The sequence below is a fragment of the Sturnira hondurensis genome, unplaced genomic scaffold (assembly GCF_014824575.4).
Source record: "Sturnira hondurensis isolate 20B ecotype Veracruz unplaced genomic scaffold, ASM1482457v3 Scaffold0022566, whole genome shotgun sequence".
Classification (NCBI taxonomy): domain Eukaryota; kingdom Metazoa; phylum Chordata; class Mammalia; order Chiroptera; family Phyllostomidae; genus Sturnira; species Sturnira hondurensis.
Genome location: NW_028095197.1, coordinates 4001850 through 4014358, shown reverse-complemented (window position 1 = coordinate 4014358; position 12509 = coordinate 4001850). Strand labels below are relative to the sequence as shown.

General features: G+C 43.8%; 1 pseudogene; it reads left to right on the top strand.

The window, feature by feature from the left end:
* Window positions 1–11143: 11143 nt before the first annotated feature.
* On the top strand, window positions 11144–12258 carry LOC118979812 (farnesyl pyrophosphate synthase-like; annotated as a pseudogene).
* Window positions 12259–12509: the final 251 nt, after the last annotated feature.

Here is a 12509-nt window from a genome sequence, read left to right as displayed (position 1 = left end):
GGTGCTAAACCCCAATCCCATGACAGCATCATACTTCATTGGCTTTGACATTCTCCCTTGTAACTAAATCTTTAACAGAATTAGGTTTCTCTTATAACCACTCTCATGAAGCAATATTGACTACACTGGGTAATGTGCCAATCAAGGCCATTAGTTTATAATCTGGATATTGTACTGGGACCAAGAGACAAAATTGCATTATGGATAATGACATGCTGTAGTTAGAAATCCCGGGAAGGTCTGATTGGGTATTCATTTGCTTTTGCCATATTAGATTACTTCCAATTGTGTGAATGCTTCCTACCAGACCCCCTCATAGATGCTATCCGTGTTTGTATTCATGTTAAAGATTAAAACAAAATGGAATCAGTATTTGAGGAGGAAGCTTATAATGAGTTTTGTGGTTAATTCTATAGTTCTTAAGTGTCGAGTTAATGTTAACCCAACGATATTGAATTAAGAAGAGACTAATTATTATATCAAATTATAATTGTTTAGATTTAAAAGTCCCCCCTACTGTACACCTACTATTTTGTTTATTCCTAACAATGATCTTATAAAATAGGACTACTATTATCCCCATTTTATTAATAAGGCAACTGTAACTTTAAGAGGTGGAGGTAAGTGTTCAAGATCACAGGACTAAGTGTAGCAAAGTCAGGATTCAGGTCAGGTCTCTCTGTTACCAAAACCCTGTTCTTAACCTCTAACCAAAATTGAAGGAGAAGGAAATTAGAGCTGATTACTTTTATCCCATATTTTTTGACTTATGTTTGTTTTCCCATTTTTCTGCAGTGTTTGGAAGGCATGAGAGTATTACTGAAGTCTCAAAGCAATTTAACATTTGCTTGAGTCAGAAGCAGTTGACCTCAAAAGAACTGGGCAAGTTTCATTCGGAGCTTTGTTAAATCGTAGTTTATCTCTGAAGAGAAAGATTATGATGCCAAGAAAAAAAAAAGAAAAATAACACTTAATATTCAGCCCAACACAAACAATGATGAAATCTCTGGAATTACATAAGAGCGTCCCACATAAGTGATTTATTGACACGTGGGAAAGGTGGGGTGGTGGTGGTGATTTAGTGGTGGTGGTGGTGGTATGTACATGTGTGTGTGCAAGAGGGAGAGAAAAAAAACAAAGAGAGAGATGGAGAGACAGAGAGGTTCATTGTTTGAATTTCTGAGAGTCAAGTGTATAGAAGCAGACTTCCTATTGTAGGCAAGTTCACAGTGAGATAAACTAGAGTTAGTATTTCAATGATGTATGTATGTGTGGGTGTGTCAGGATGAAGTGAAATATCATCCCACTATAAGATGGTGAGTCTAAGTCTCTCAGGTTTCTTCTAGTTGAACATTTTCAGAAGGGTTGTAGGTCCACTCTTGTTAAGTGAAAAAATGAACCTGTGCATGCAGGTAATGAGCAAATTTGCCCCACAATACTGGAGTAAAAGAGACACACTACTCGCTTATTCTTCCAGAGCTGATAAATCTGGTTCCAGGTTCCTCATATGTGTAAGTTCATTCATTTGTCCTTCCATCAACTGTTTGTTTATATTACTCACTTTTTATGTGTTTTCAGATTCCCTCACTTTTCAAAAGAATTTGAAAAATACATACTATTTAAGTTGCAATATAACATATATGTTCTCAATCTCATAGGAAAAATTATATCATAATGCAATAAAATATTGTTATTAAATTGTTTTATTGTTATTCTATTACAGTTGTTCCAGTTTTTCCCCCTTGCCCTTCTCTGCCCATCCCACCCCCTGCTCCACGGTCAACTCCCACACTGTTGTTCATGTCAGTGAAAGTTATATATTATTTTAAAAGTTATATATTACATTATAATGCACACCATGCCTACATTTATGTACACTATTTTTAACCTTACATACAAATATTAATAGCAGAATTCTAGGTAACTTTCATTTTGTCTTTGTGGTGTTGGTTCTCCCACATTTTCTACAATAAAAATATATTACTTACGTGCATAGAAAACAGAAAGATAACTTTTTAAAGGCTATAGCCTTTAAGTAAATTACCCTACTTCCTCATTTTCCAAATGGAAAGCCCAGTTTCCAAATCTGATAGTATCAGCTATGCTAAAGAAACATTCAGCCTACGTGAACTTGTTTAAAAAACAAAACAAAACACAACTTTCTACTCAACATTCTGTATCTCCCCTTATCAAGCACTTTCAGGGTGGGTGCAGAAATGGACTCTGAGCTCCCCCACCCTTCCCACACACTCACTCACACGGAAGAATGTGGAGAACAAGTTTCACCCTCAGTGACTCAAATGGACAGCTATGACTTCCCAATGCCCAGTGTGGAAATGTGGCCTCTAAGAGCCAGAGGGGCCTCGATCCACCAACACCTACCCAAGAACCCAACGCCCTTTTACATAAATGAAAACAGCAGCAGAGCCCAGCTTGGCTTGCTGAAAGTCAGTCTCGCTCTGATGTAATATAGTGCATAATTACCCTTAAGTTGAAAAGGAAGTTCTACTCAAACCCCTAACCTGCCAGGCAATTGGTGCTGGTCTGTAAAGGACTAGAGTCATCAGACGTAGCTGGAATGAGAGACAGTGAAGACGATAGTACTAACAAGGCAGTGTATTTCCCAAGGTGAACACTGGACAAAATCTCTCTGTGTGATCATGAATGACACAAAGGCAGGGTGGCTGGGTGTCTCTTTTCTTTTCAGAATGACCATCAAGACCCCAGCCATCCTAAATTCAGGGGAAGATTGAGACCCCGTGTTAGCTTCTGGGGCTAACAGGCTGTCCCTCCGTTGCACTATTTGGTTGATTCCTCTTTTTAAAATAGTTGGAAATTTTAAGAATCTTGTTGATAATCCTCAATAAATTTTCAATATGTTGCAAGCATCAAAAGCAACACATATGTACTATGGCAACTGTTACAGGACTAGAACCAAGGAACATGCAAGTATAAAAATGATTTTGATCTCCCTGAGAACTTCACAGGACAAGTGAGACTGAGGAATATGGCCCTAGACGGTGTGGCTCAGTGGACTGAGCACTGGCCTGTGAACAGAAAGGTCACTGGTTCAATTCCCAGTTGGGGCACATGCCTGGGTTGTCAGGTCTCCAGTTGGGGGCCTGTGAGAGGCAACTGATTGATGTATCATCTCACACATTGATGTTTCTCTTCCTCTCTTTCTCCCTCTATTCCCCTCTCTCTAAAAATAAATAAATAAAATATTTTTTAAGACTGAAAAGATCACTTTAAAAAGACTGTGAAATATCAGGAAATATTATACACACTTGTATGCACCCATATATATGGTAGTGAGTAAATCTGCCCCCCGATGCTGGAATAAGAGAGACATGCCCCTTTCTCATCCTTCCAGAGGAAATGAATGTGGCTCCAGGTTCCTGTGAGTGTGACTAGCAGGACATCTGATGCCAGTGTTTGTGGGCCCTCTTCTCTCCTCCATCATCTTGGAAAGGCTTCCCTAGTTACCCTGCCCCTTAGTCTATGAGAGACAGACTAAGTCCTTTAGTCTGTCAGTCCTTTCTTCTTCCACACTTGTCTTTGAGTGAACCCCTTCTTCATTGTAAGTCCTGAGCACCCATAGGATAGGCCAAAAAACACACCACTTTCTGAGGTGTGGAGCCCAGCACCAGGCTGTGCCATGGGAGAGTCCTCCTTTCCCACTCAAGGCCTCAGTGTTGGATATCAGTCCCCAGATGGCCACTATCCAAACTGAAGCAAGGCACAAAATTTTAGATGAAAATAAGATAAAAGTTAGTATCTCAATAGATTGTCCCCAGATACTTATGTTTATGCAGTATGGGATGATAACACTTTGCAAAGCACGGGCTCATATGTATGAAGACAAACGATGCCCCTACGCAACACCGGACTGAACTGAATGAAACTAACCGATAGCTTTTTCCAGGATCACCCTAAACCACCCTAGTCCTAGTCATATCACATGCTTGGCTGGAAGGCCCATACTGGCCTGGACAACACACTAGAAAGTTCTTTGAACTGCCCCTTGGCTGATGCAAAATGTCTCCTGGTCACGGAGACCTCACTGGAGGCCAGAGCACACATCTTCAGTCTGCACCCAACCCCCATCTCTGTCTCCACCCTGTTTACTTCAGAAATCTGCTTTGTTGAATCTTTCATTCAAAGAGAGGGATAAAGTAACATCAAGCCTCTGGGCCATCTCAGAAAGTCCCTCCAGCCCTTCCCTCTCTGGGATTCTTTTCTTTCAAGTTCTTGGCTTCTTATATTCCTTTATTCGAGGCAGGATCTCTCTGGCAGGTCTTTTGTGTCCCTCCTCCTGGGAGACAGGGCGGCGGTGTTGAGTCTAGCTTCAGATAAACCTGGAACTGAGCACGAATCCCAGTTCCAATTCTTACTAGTTATAAGACATTAAACAATTTCTTAACCTCCAAGAAACCATTTCCTCAGCTATGTAACATGAATCCTTCCCTCTGACCCTGGTTATGAGCATTGGCTGAGGTGCTGGGTGAATACACACCTTCCCCTTCCCTGACTGTGCAAAGGGTTGTTATATGCAATGTTCTCTCAGGTTTTCACAAAGGGGCATGAGCAGGGAACTCACTTCATCTCACTGGTTCTTATTCATAAACTGTTCAGGGCAGAGAAAAGATTATATTTGGGGAAATTGTTAAATTGTCTGTGAGTGATAGAATCTCCTCGCTCCTGCCTCTGAATTCCTCTCAGTCATGCTCCTCAGTGTTTTATAGTTTTATTATGATATGCCTCTGGTTACTTCATATTTTTAGGCTTAGATAAGACTCCGTCTTTAGGAAGTTACCATCACTTGCAAAACATGATCTGGCAATATTCGCAGTATCCTGCCATCACTTAGGTTTCCTGAAATACATGGTGGTCGGCCAAGGAAGGGTTCTTCCCCACAAACGAGACAGGACAAATTCTCCTATCTCTGGGTGAAGAGAGAAGTCCTGGAGGATATCATGCCATTGGTACCCCTTCCTCTGACCTTCTGAGAGCAGAATAAGAAGAGGAGTTCTGCAAAGCACTAAGTGGTCATCTCAGTTATTTGGGTCTGAATCATGGAGATGCCCTCAAAGCCGTCTGGTAGATTTCATAGGCTCTTCCCATCAAGAGGTGGAGTCTGGTTCCTAATCTTTCGTTCCAGGCTGGCCTTGTGACACGCTTTAACCAATAGCATGTTGTAGAATGGATGTTATATGAATTCTGGAGCCTTGGCTTAAAGAGGCCTTGTAGCTTTTGCTCTTGCCATCTTGGAGTGCTACCTTGAGGCAGCCAGGCAAGGTAGCTGATCTACCTTTCTGGAGGATGAGAGCATATGTGAAGGAGAACCTACGTATACAGGCCAAGAGCCAGCACCACCTGCCAAGCACGTGAAAGAGGTCGTTTTTGATCTGCTTGCCCAGCCGACCCCCAAGATGAATAGAGCTCTGTGAATGATCCCAGGAGAAAATAGCAGAGGAACTGTCCCACCAACCACAGTATCCTGAAAAAATACTTTATTGTCACCTTAAATCACTTAGTTTGGGGGTGGTTGGTTAAACAGAAAAGTCTGGTACAAGCCATGTCTAAGAGGAATCCTCGTCTCTGCTGTTCATCATTAGGATTTCATGTTCCCGAGAAAGAGAACCCATTGCTCCAGAACTGGGCACCTACATCCCAGCCAAGAGTGATGAGGCATGGTTTCTGCAGGTCCACCCCTCTGAGTCAGGGGCAGACCCCAAATAGGAGTTGGTACTGTGAACTGGGCAGCCTCCCCCGGAGATACCCACTGAAGAGGGATGTGAGGGCAGTGAGGTCAGAGGGCAGGGCAAGAGGAAGCCAGGGGTGCTGGGTGGGTAGATGTGAGCTAAACCTTATGCGGAGCAGGGTGCTCTCTCAGATTCTTCCCTTGCCACATGCCTGGTTCCACCATCACCTTGGGCAGCCATCTCCTGGTTACGTGGTGTTCCCCTTTCACCAGGGACACCGAGGGAGACACTGGGGATTGGCTAGTGCCTCTCTGGCATGAGAACAAGGAAAAAAAACTCTAAGCACCCAAAGCACTCTCTGTGCTGGGAAGAATAGCTTGTATACATGTAAACGCAGGGACACAGAGCGTGACAGAAACGGCAGCAGGATGACAGGGGATGAGTCCCTGTGCTCACTGCCCTCACTGCCAGGGCTCTCGGGGGCCTCTAGACACCATCTCACTTGTCTTCGGCACAGTCAGCTAGAGGAGGGCAAACGCTGGGTCTGTTTTCCCTTTTTTTAAAAAAAATACTTTTTGAGAAAACAAAGTTACTCTTTGCAGAGAACGTTCTGTTGGGATATTGGCAGTGATTTTGGTGGAGGTCATGTTAGTAGACTGGGCGGGAGAGGTCCAGAAGATTTTGTTCTGGGTGGGACAGGAGATCAGCCTTCTGCCTGGGAAGGGGCCTCACCTTTTCAACTTGTGTAATAGGACGAAGAAACAACATGACTTATAACATCTGGAAAATGTGATGTGTCACCACCCGAGGTGGCACCTCCTGTGTGTGAAAAGATGCGCATAAATGCTGGGCCACCAGGGGCCCGACCTGGAGTGGCCAGAAAGGAGCTAGAACCTGCCTTCCACTCCTCCCTCCCACTTCCACTTGCCTCAGTAGGCTCTGGTTCTCTGAGGCTTGCTTCTTAACAGCTGGAATTCCAGCTGAGAAGACTCCCTGAGGCAGCTGCCCGAGCCCCCAGCCTCTCCTGTCTTCCCCTGATCCTGACCTCACAAAACACGTACTCCCCGCAGCCTGGCCAGGGAAACAAATGTATTTCTGTCAGTGAATCCACAAGACTTCAGTTTGGGGTTAAAAGCATAGAAAATCATAGGATCAGTTATCAGTCTTGTAGCTCTAATGTTACCCTAGTCAAATCACTGCTGATTAAAACCAGCCCTGTTAATAAACCACAAGCTTTATTTTCCCTCAAATGTCTATAACCACTTTCTGCAACCCCTATTAAAAGGCAAAACCCAAAGAAAAACACAGCTTTGGAGCCCAAGTGCCGCATATTCCCCAGAGATGACGTGAACCAGGAAGACAAAAATTTTTTTAACCTTTCCTCCACTACATGGAGTGAAAGCTTCTTCATAACTAAAGGGAGAAATCACTGAAGTTAAGGCAGGCGTAATCAGTGGTCTGCAACGTTAGATCAGCTGCAAACACTCCTCCTCCGCCTCCTGAAGTGAATGCATTTGCCAGCAATTCCCTGTCTGACTCACATCCTTATTACCTCCTTCTCCTCTTGCTTTCCCCTTAAGGGACTGATTTTTCCTCCCATCTCAGCCAAAAAGAATTTCTCTGGATTAAGGAGACTGATGAAAGCATTTTTAATATTCGAGTTCAGGTTTGCAAGCTCCAGGAAACCCACGTTTGCCATGTTTCACGTTGCCTCTGCTTTGTCTCCCCCCACCCACCCCGCCCCTCTTTGTCAGTAGTTTTTTTCCCTCATTTGTTCTGCAGGACTAGCCAAATGGGGGTCTCTGGCCCCTGGCAACTTCCCCTGCAGGACAGCCTGCTCGCCTCTGGCTCCACTTTGCTGGCTGCAGCGCAGGATATAACATCTTTTAGAAAATAGGGCTGGGGTGGGCGGGGCTTGTATGACACCGTTTGTGTTGATGCCCTACCTACGTCTTTCAAGTAAAGACTGGTTTGACAATGTGCTGAGCAGCTCAGAGGAGAACATGTTTCAAGCCTGGAGGGGAAAGTTTTGACAATTGATTCCAGGGAAAACTGGAACCTCCCTACCCACCCCGCCTTTGACTAAGAAGAGGTGGAACCTAGGGAAGGAGTGTCCTTCCCACATTTGTATCACTGTTACAGCACTCCTTGTCTTTGCCCCTCAAATTCATGGTGGCTTTCCCAACTTCACCTTAAATTCCGGGAACCTTGAAATTACCACCCATAAACGGGCTTTTGCTGGACCCAAACTTACTACTTTACGCCAGGAACTGCGCATATCCAGTTCAACTACATGTTCTTGGAGAAAAAGGGACCTGGTTTTTTTTTTTTTTTAAAAAATTAGTGCTGAATGGGACACCCTGCTACTGTTCCCAGATCTGATTGCTCTCCTGGGCAGATACATCACACCAGTAATGGTTCAGTTTTATCGTCATACCAAAAGTCCCCCTGGCTTTTGGGCAAAGCATCATTTTGGAACAGTAAAAACCATTTGCCACCAAATGCCTCCATCTGATATTTCCCATCCCTTTTCGTATCTAATTGCATAGCCATCCACAGGATAATTGTTTTCAGATGGTAACAATGCACTAAATGACACTCTAAGTGACAGATTGGTGTGTGTGTGTGTGTGTGTACAAGTGGATTTTATGGTAAGATCTACACCATTCTCTGTAAGAAGGCACCATAAATGTCATCTCAAGACACTACAACACGACGAGACTGGCTGACGCAGAACAACCAGTCCGTTCCAGGAATCATGCAAGAAACTGTCCCTCTAACGGAGGAGAGATGAATGCTTTTGTCCAGATGATAGATTTGAAAATGTCAATTCACTCTTTTTCTCAGTGGGTATACTCGAAGGATTTTAGTGTTTATGACATTAATGATAGCTAATGTTTCCATTTTAAATATGATGGGGTTTTTAGTAGGAAGAACAACTAAAATACAGCATTTCTTCAGAAGACAAAAAAAAACTAACATACTTTGTTCCAGGAACGGTTTTCTCAAAAGCTATAGTGTTTAATCTTAGCAATTGTCTCAGGAGGTAGGTATTATTCATCGAATGTGGCTCAGAGAGATTGTCTCACTTTCCCAAGATCATTTAACATACTCATCACCATTGTCATTCTCATTCTCATATCTGCTTGTTATTGGACTCCAGCTAAAGGTGAGAGGCTATTTGAAATACTCCAAAGCATAATTTCTAATCCTCGAAATAACACTGCATAGTAGGTCTTTTGAATATCACTTCATACAAGTAAATGGAAACTCAGAGATTCATCGACTTTCCCCAGTGATACAATTAGTAAGTGGTGGACTTGAGATTCACATCCATGTCAATGACTTCTGAGGTTCATGATGTGTTGATTTGAAAATATTTCCACAAATTGTTCGAGACCCTCCCAGCAAAATCTGGGCATTAACATTTCTCCCCTTAAAAGCATACTGTACATAGTGACTCACTTCTAAGGAAGAGAATATGGCGGGAGAAAAGTGTGTGGCTCCCCAAATTTGACCAAGGCACTGGGGCTTCCCGCTTGCTCTCCCTCTCTCCTCTGTTCACTCTGGGGGAAGCCAGCTGCCATGTCATGAGGACTCTCAAGCGGCTCCAAGGAGAGGCCCGTGTGGCAAGGCGCCAAGGCCTCCTGCGACTGCCATGCGATGGGCCCAGAAACAGAAACACCTTGGAAACAGACCGTCCAGCCCCAGGCAAGTCTTCTGTTGGCTGCAGCCCAAGCTGACATCTTGAGCACAACCTCCTGAGAGACCCTGAGGCAGAACCAGCCAAATCAGCCATGCCTAGATTCTGATCCACAAAACTGTAAGACAATAGATATTTGTTGTTTTAATCTGCAAAATCCTGGGGTGATTTGTTAAGCAGCAATAGGTAACTAATGCATATTACCTAAATTGTATTACCTCAAAAGCAGCTCCATTTGTTTCCAATGGCATACAAAATTAAATGTGATGTGAAAAAAAAAGCTCTTTTCCATAATTTTCTAGACTTCATGTATTTAAAAACAATTGCCGAGGGCCCTGAAACTCAGGACAGGTCACCATGTCTATACAGAGAATCACAAATTGCTGTAGTAGGCTATCTGTGGTTGAACCCAGTTTCCTATGGTCCAAACTAAAGGCACAAAGCAGTGTTGGCATCTTGACTTGGAGTGCCCACCTTCTAAATTCTAAACAATGAAGGGGAATGTCTCATTCCACTCATCCAGGACTGTGTTTCCCATGATGTTATGATGAGACCCTTTGCATTGTCCTGAGACCACTTGACTGACAGGCTTGGAATCTGATCACTAAAATACCTCAAAGATATTTTTGATTGGTAGAAGATTTCCCCCAGGTGAAATAAATAACCCCAGCATGTCTCTCCAACTCCCACTGAAGCCTGAGGAAATATGGGAGTGTTCAGACATCCCACACTCAAGACTAAGTGTCTCAGTGTTTGTTACCTTTGCTTCTCTGGGGCCAAGACCTTGATGAAAACACCATGTCTGCAAGTGAACTTGCTAGAACAGACAGAGAATTCAATAGGACACAGCCAAAAAGTTCAAAGAGCCTGGACAAGTTCCCGAACTTTATCAGGATTTCTGAGACATCCAAACTCATTCTCCAGTCACTGCTTTTCCAGTGCTTGAAAGTTCTTGCCTGGAAGATTAAAAATGTGGAGGTTTTGTCTCTTTATACAACTGCAAATAAAATATTCCCAAGAGAAGGTCTCCTTGATGAATAAACACATGACTTTCATTTGCTTGGCTCTGCAAAAGTGCTTTTAAAGTAATCCAGGCGAAATCTCCGTGGACCACGACTTGCAGGCCGCCTGCTCCCCATTCCTAGCATGAGAATCACACACACCATGGCTTTTTCTTCCTCTTTTTAATCAAATGCATTACAGCATGCTATTACTCCTGGGGTTACATTTCTCCAGATGGTTTTCCAGCACCACTGTGCATCCATTCAGAAGGAAACAGGACTGTGTTTCCCAGTCTAGTACCTTAACTCGATTTCTTTTCCCCAGGCCTCTGTGCACACTGACCTCACTTTTCACTAAAGGACTGAGTCTGGATCGCACCAGACTGGATCATGTGTGTCAGAAATTATGTTAAAATAAAGTAGCCTCTCTCCTCCTGAGACCAAAACAATACCTTGAACTTCTTTTGTACTAAATTCAGAGTGGCCATTTAATAAGTTAACTCAAATCCACAGTGTATGTCCATGCAAGTTTCTTTTAATAATTCTGTCCACTTTGTATCCATTTTAGTTTGAAAGTATTGTGGTGACACAAGTAAAATAGCTGCCTGCCCAGTGTTCATTCACCCCACACTCACCACACCCGCAGCTCTGGGTTAGTGCCTGGGCTCATGTCTGGGGACTCTCCAGAATGGCTGTTGGGGGAATGTAGAGTTAAGATCGTATTACGGGGCCAAGAACCCACATCCATCAACAGAGTACTTTACTCCTCCCTCAGAATGAATGGAGACCAGAAATTGGATGTTTTTGACAACAACAACAACAAAAAAGAGCAGAATTTGATCCAATACTTCTCCTAGATTGTCAGGGTGCTGAGTGAGGATGACATGGAGCACCCAGAAATAGGAGATGTTCTTTGCCCTCAAAAAGGTTCTGGAGTACCCTGTCACTGGAGGCAAGGACCAGCAGGGTATGATGGTGCTGGTAACATTCCAGGATCTGCTGAAACCCAGAAAGCTGGATGCTGATAGTCTCCAGCGGGCCATGGCTGTAGGCTTGGATATGGAAATGCTCCAAGCTTTCTTTCCAGTGTCAGATGACATTGTGAATTCATTCCTCACCTGATGGGAACAGATCTGTTGTTATCAGAAGCCAAAGATAGGTTTGGGTATCATTAATAATACATGCTTCTGGAAGCATGTGTCTACCAACTGCTGAAGCCCTACTGCCAGGAGCAGCCCTATATCCTGAACCTGATTGGGTTCTTCCTGTAAAGTTGCTATCAGACTGAGAGACTGAACAAATCCTGGACCTCATCACAGCCCCACAAGGCAATGTGGATCTTGGCAGTTTCACTGAAAAGTGGTATCAATCTATTGTCAAGCACAAGACAGCTTTCTACTCCTTTCCCCTTCCTGTAGTTGCTGCCACTTACATGGTGAGCACTGATGAGAGAAGGGACATTCCAATGATAAGAAGATCCTGCTGGAGATGAGGGAGCTCCTTCAGATTCAGGATGATTACCTTGACCTCTCTGGGTACTCCATTGTGGTGGGCACGATTGGCACTCACATCCAGGGCAGCAAATGCAGCTGGCTGGGGCTTTAGTATCTGCAATGGCTTGTCCAGAAGAGCACCAGATGGTGCAGGAGAACTATGGGCAGAAGAAAGTGGCTGAGAAGGTAGCCCGGGGGAAGGTGCTCTATGAGAAGCTGAATCTGCAGGCTGTGTTTATGCAATATGAGGAAGATAGTGAGAGCTGCCTTTAGGTCTCATTGAGCAGCACTCACTGCCCCTGCCCCTGGCCATCTTCCTGAGGCCAGCACGTGAGACCTACAAGTGGAAAAAGTGACCTACAGACTACCCAGATTGGGACGGTAGAATTTACTGAGGATTTACTCAATAAATTACAGTAAATCCACAAAAAGAGAGATTGTATTACATTGTGTTTTCTACGACACACTGAGGCCTCCCACCTGAACACGTTGGGAGCTCCTCAGAGAGAATCTAGAAGATGCTGCCTGAGATACAGTCATCCGTCTGATTCTGAAACCCTTTATGAGCAAAGTTGACATCCAAATATTTCACATCCTTTGAGAGCCT